We start from the raw sequence: 6,678 nt of genomic DNA, 5'->3' as shown, positions 1-6,678 counted from the left end.
AACCTAACCCTAAACCTAACCCTAACCCTAGCCCTAAACCTAACCCTAACCCAAACCCGAACCCAAATCCTAACCCTAAAACTAACCCTAGCCCTTGCCCATGGCCTAACCCTAATCCTTACCTTAGCTGTAGCCCTAAACCTAAACTTAAACCTAACTTAATCCTTAACACTAACCATAAATCTAAACCTAACCCTAACCTTACCATACCCCTAACCCTAACCCAAACCAGAACCCTAGACCAAACACTAACCCTAACCCTAACTGTACCACTACCTTAACCCTAACTCAAACCTTAGCGTAACCCTAACACTGACCATAGCCCTAACACTAAACCTAACCCTTACTCTAACCCTAGCCCTAACCCTAACTTTAACACTACCCCTACCCTAACCATAACCCAAACCTTAGTGTAACCATAACCCTAACACTAAATCTAACCTTAACTCTAACCCTAGCCCTAACTCTAAACCTAGCTCTAACCCTAACCCTAAACCTAAACCTAGGCCTAAACCTAACCCTAAACCTAACCCTAACCTAGGCCTAAAACTAACACTAACCCGAACCTGAACCCGAAACCAAACCAAAATCCTAACCCTAACACTAACCCTATTCCTTGCCATTGGCCTAACCCTAATCCTTACACTAGCTGTAGACCTAAACCTAAACTTTACCCTAAATTGATCCCTAACACTAACCCTAAACCTAACCCTAACCTTACCATACCCCTAACACGAACCCGAACCCTAACCCTAACCCTAACACTAACCCTAGTCCTTACCCTTGGCCTACCCTAATCCTTACCCTAGCTGTAGCCCTAAACCTAAACTTAAACCTAACTTAATCCCTAACACTAACCCTAAACATAAACCTAACCCTAACCTTACCATACCCATAAACCTAACCGTAGCCCTAAACCGAACCCGAACCTGAATCATTACCCTAACCCTAACCCTTGTTCCAGCCCTTGGCCTAACCCTAACCCTAAACCTAACCCTAACCCTTACTGGAGACCTAGCCCTAACCCTAACTCTAACCCAAACACTAATCCTAATCCTAACCTAGTACTAATCCTAACCCTAAACATAACCCTAACCCTAGCCCTAAGTCTAACCCTAAGCCTAACTTTAACCCCAGCCCTAACCCTAACATTAACACTAAAATTAACCCTATCCCTAACCCAAACCCGAACCCAAACCCTAACCCTAACCCTAGACCTAGACCTAACCCTAACCCTAACTGTATCCCTAACACTAACCCTAAACCTAAACCTAACATTAACCTTAACCTACCCATACCCCTACCCCTAACTCTAACTGTATCACTAACTCTAACACTAATCCTAGCCCTAACCCTAACCCTAGCCCTAACGCTAACCCTAAACCTAAGCCTAGACTACCATTAACCTTAACCTTAATCCTAAACTTAAGCCTAGAACAGTGATGGGCAACCTTTTGAGCTTGGTGTGTCAAACTTGCCAAAAAACTGAGCATAACTCGGGTAGTGTGTCACTTTGAGGAAAAAACTAACTTCAAGACTCTAGTCGCAAATGTTTCATCCTCAGGAGCAGCAAATGTTTCATCCTTGGCCTAACCCTAACACAAACCCTGACCCTAAACCTAGCCCTAGCCCTAACACTAACCTTAACCCTAAGCCAAAACCTAGCTCTAACCCTAACCCTAACCATAACCCTAGCCCAAACCCTAACCATACCCAAATCCTAGCCCTAACCCTAAGCCTAGCCCTAACCTTAACTTTAGCTTAAACCCTAAGTCTATCAATAACCCTAACCCTAACAGTAGCCCTAAACCTAAAACTAACCCTAACACATCCAAAAATTTAACCCTAGCCCTAACCCTAGCACTAGCCCTAGCCCTAACCCTAACTCTAACACTAAACTTAACCCCAGCCGTAGTTTTAGCACTAATACTAACCCTAACCCAAACACTAATCCTAGACCTAACTCTAACACTAACTTTAACCGCACCCCTAACCCTAAATCTTGCAATAACCCTAAAACTAACCTTAACCGCAGTCCTAATCCTAGTAACCCTAACCCTAACCCTACCCCTACCTAAACCCTAAACCAAACCATAGTATAAACCTAACCCTAACCATAGCTCTAATACTAACCCTAACCTTAACCCTAGTACTAAACCTAAACATAACTCTAACTCAAACCCTAACCCTAATCCAATCCGAATCCAAACCCTAGCCCTAGCCCTTGCCATAACCCTAAGCCTAAACCTAACCCTAGCCCTAGACCTGACCCTAAACTTAAACCTAACTGTATCGCTAACACTAACCCTAAACCTAACCCTAACCTTACCCTAACCCTAACCCTAACACTAACACTAACCCTAACCCTAACACTAACCCAAACCCTAAATGTATCCCTAACAATAATCCTAACCATAGTCCTAGCCCTAACCCTAACCTTAACCCTAACCCTAACCCTTATCCTAACCCTAACCGTAGTGCTAACCTTAACACTAACCCTAACCCTTGCCCGAACCCTAACCCTACGCAATTCTAGACCTAACCCTAACCCTAGCTCTAACCCTAACCATAATACTAACCCTATCGCTAACCCTAACCCTAACCCTAACCCTACCCCTAGCCCTATTCCTAACCCTAACCCTAACCCTAAGCCTAGCCCTAACCCAAACCCAAACCCTAGCCCAAACCCTAACCCTAACCCTAAAGCTACCCCTACCCCTACCCTAACCCTACCCAAACCTTAGCGTAAACCTAACCCTAACCATAGCCCTAACCCTAAGCCTAACCCTACACCAAACCAACACCCTAACCCAAACCCTAGCCCTAGCCCTATCCCTAACCCTAACCCGAACACAAACAGTAACCCTAGCTCTAACCCTACCCCTAACCCTAGCCCTAACCCTAACCCTAACCCTAACCCTAACTGTATCCCTAACACTAACCCTAAACCTAAACCTAACCCTAACATGCAACCCACAGGTTGAGAACCACTAGCAGGGTCACCTAAGATCATCGGAAAACACAGATATTTACATTATGATTCATAACAGTAGCAAAATTACAGTTATGAAGTAGCGACGAAAATAATTTTATGCTTGGGGGTCACCACAACATGAGGAACTGTATTAACCCTTTGCACTCACTTGCTTTTTTCTCTATTCCTTTATTCTACTTGGGATTTAATTTTTTAAATACCCCAGATATTACAAAGAGCGGCAGTAGAATAAAAAACTGGAGTTTCTTTTCATACAAACTTATTTATTTGGATATTTTAATATTTCAAATTATTGATACATTCAAAGAGTAATTTTAATCTCAATACTAACCGTGTCGAGTCACACTTGACATCCGAGTGCAAAAGGTTAGCCCTTTGAACTCGCTTGCTTTTTCCTCGATTCCTGCTACCGACGCTAACCGTGTCCAGTCACACTCGACATCCGAGTGCAAAAGGTTAAAGAGTCTAGGCATTAAAAAGGTTCAGAAGCACGGACCTAACCCTAACCCTAACCCTAACCCTAACCCTAACCGTAACCCTAACCCTACCCTAAACCTAGCCCTAACCCTAACCCTAACCCTAACCCTATCCCTATCCCTAACCCTCACCATAACCCTAAACCTAACCCTACCCCTAACCCTAACCCTAACCCTAACCCTAGCCCTAGCCCTAATCCTAACCCTAATATTTGCCCTAACCTTAAGCCTAACCCTAACCCCAGCCCTAACCCTAATCCTAACCCAAACCCAAGCCCTAACGCTAACACTAACCCTAGCCCACTGGTTGGCAAACTCGTTAGTCAACAGAGCCAAATATCAACAGTACAACGATTGAAATTTCTTTTGAGAGCCGAAAATCGACTTCTACACATGGGCCACGAAGATTGAATCGCACTGTATGTGCTCACCCGCACGTGGTATTTTGTGGAACAGTCACACGCAAGAGGCCAAAGAGCCTCATGAGGCTCGCGAAACACAGTTTCCTGACCAATGCCCTAGCCCTAACCCTAACTGTATTCTTAACACTAACCCTAAACCTAAGCCTAACACTAACCTTACCCTACCCCTAATCGTAGCCTACCACTAACCTTACCCTAACCCTAACCCAAACACTATCTGTAACTCTAACTCTAATCCTAGCCCTAACCCTAAACCTAACCCTAAGCCTAAACCTAGCTATAACCCTAGCCCTAACCCTAACCCTAACCCTAGCCCAAGCCCTAGGCCTAACCCTAACCCTAAACCTAGCCCTAACCCTAACCCTAATCCTAACCCAAACCTGAACCCTAGCCCTAACCCTAACCTTAACCCTAACCCTTACCCTACCCCTACTCCTACTCTAACCCTAATCCAAACCTTAACGTAACCCTAACCCTAACCATAGCCCTAAAACTAACCCTAACCCTAACCTTAACCTTGTCCTACCCCTAACACTAACCATAATCCTAACCCTTACCATCCCCCTACTCCTACGCTAACCCTAACCCAAACCGTAGCGTAACCCTAACCCTAAACATAGCCCTAACAATAACCATAACCCTAACCCTAACCAAGCCCTACCCCTAACCCTAACCCTAACCCAAACTGTGTCCCTAACTCTAACCCTAACCCTAGCCCTAACCCTAGCCCTAATCTTAACCCTAGCCCTAGCCCTAACCCTAACCCCAACCCTAACCCTAGCGTAACCCTAACCCTAACCATAGCCCTAACACTAACCCTAACCCTAACTCTAACCCTAGCCCTAACCCGACCCAAACCCTAACCTGAACCCTAGCCCTAGCCCTCACGAGGGATTCTGTACTTGTTCATCAATAAATTTCCATCTTTGCTCTGCCATCTTCTATCTGTGGCTTCATTCTTTGACTCTGATGGACAAAGAATCCAGAGAAGCCATCCTGCCCAGGGAACATGGAGTATTCCAGTCCAAAAATCCTGTATCACTATTATCAGAGTTTCTATAGTGTGCTGTCTCATCCTGACATGTTCTTTTTCATTTTCATGTGCACACTTAATTTCTCTACAACTGACACTTTTACAGGCACCCTATTATATGCTCTTATTACATCTTACCTTTTTCTTCTTATGAAAAGTGCTTGCTGTGGACAAAAAGGGACCACATGCTAACTTGAGTAACTCAGGGAAGGCCTGTGTAACCACAATGTAACCACAAGGATTGTCTGAAATTAAAACTTTTTAAATCAAAAAGCAGTTTATAGTAGTCAGTCATGTCCTAGGCCAGTATCTTCCCTGACAAAGATCAACTTTGATCTTAACTGAACCTATTACCTTTTTGCATCTATGATAACATACTAGTACCTTTGGAATGTCAGGATAACTTGTAACTTCTCTTTCTTCAGACCCCTCAGGGCACAACCAATACACCAGAGTGAAACCACAAATTCCCTCATTGTTATTGTTATCATGCTAATTGTTGACTATTAACTATCCCATACCCACCTATGTAAAGGAAGCATGTGTCCATCATTTTACTTTTTATCCAATCCCAGAGGTTTCCCTACTTTGCTTTCTCCCACCTCCCTAATATATCACCAATAGATTTAATTTAACCCACTTACTAGTACATCTCCTCCTTTGATGGTAGTTTATAAAACTAGGTGAAAAACTGTCATTCTCTAGACTCTAGAGCATTATCTCAATAGGTTGAGATTCTGCTTCCCAGCGATTGTTGACAATTTGGCTCAAATAAATTCACAAAAATTCTTTACAGGTTTAAATGTTTCTTACGTTAACATTGTAATTTTTGGTGTGCTGAGTTGACTAGTTATTTTCCCCTACTGCCTTGTGAGATGCATGTGGGCAGGACTCTGAGAGCTTTCTTTCTATTGGCATCTCAGCAGCTGGCACCAAGTGGGTACTCAATGGCTCTGTTGCATGAACAAGTGAATGAAGCTATCTTTGCAAGCAAAAAATTGGTAACTGCCTGCCTGCAGTTATTTGAAGTGTTCTAGAACATACTTTGCTGTATCTAAATATTTATCCATCAGATCTCATAAAGACCTCTCCCACATTAGCTCTGGGACCATTTGAAAGGAGGCTAGCTGCGCACATATTGCTGAAAGAAGTGCAAAACTTTTAATCAGGCCCAGCTTATTTTCCTTTTCTTCGTCTTCTTTTGCTTTGTGGAAATGGAAACTGGAAACCCCATTGAATTCTTGCTTCCCACTCTTATCTCTGAGGGTAGATCTCAACATACCTTCCCTTTCCTCAGTTTCAGTTCTGGAGAGCCAGTTAGAATAGAACAGTAGTCATTTACATCTCTAAGTTCTGTCACTTGGGAGCCTGCCATTTCATGAGAATCTGGCCTCAAGTCCTAGGCTTCCTGCCTGTGTTTCTGAGGCCCAGCCTCAGACTGAACACACTGCTCTGCTTCTCTGGGCCCTGGGCAAATCCATGTGATCAACACAGCATGGGGTCAGTGCTAAAACCCAAAGTGCCAGGGCTTTTACTTTGATTTTTAACCTTCCTTTGCAAAGGAAAGAAAAAAAAACACACATTTTTCCATGTACTTTATCAAACAACACATATGTTTTTCAGTTGACATATTTAAAGGAAAAGATTCACCTCTTCACATAGCCTCTTAGTTTATAGAGAGGCCTTTTTAATGTCCATGCTTACAGCTACCCTGACAGCTTTTTCAGTCCTCAGATATTTCTTTACTAATTT

Source organism: Cnephaeus nilssonii, assembly GCF_951640355.1.
Source record: "Cnephaeus nilssonii genome assembly, chromosome: 4".
Lineage (NCBI taxonomy): Eukaryota > Metazoa > Chordata > Mammalia > Chiroptera > Vespertilionidae > Cnephaeus > Cnephaeus nilssonii.
This window is presented reverse-complemented; position numbering follows the sequence as displayed.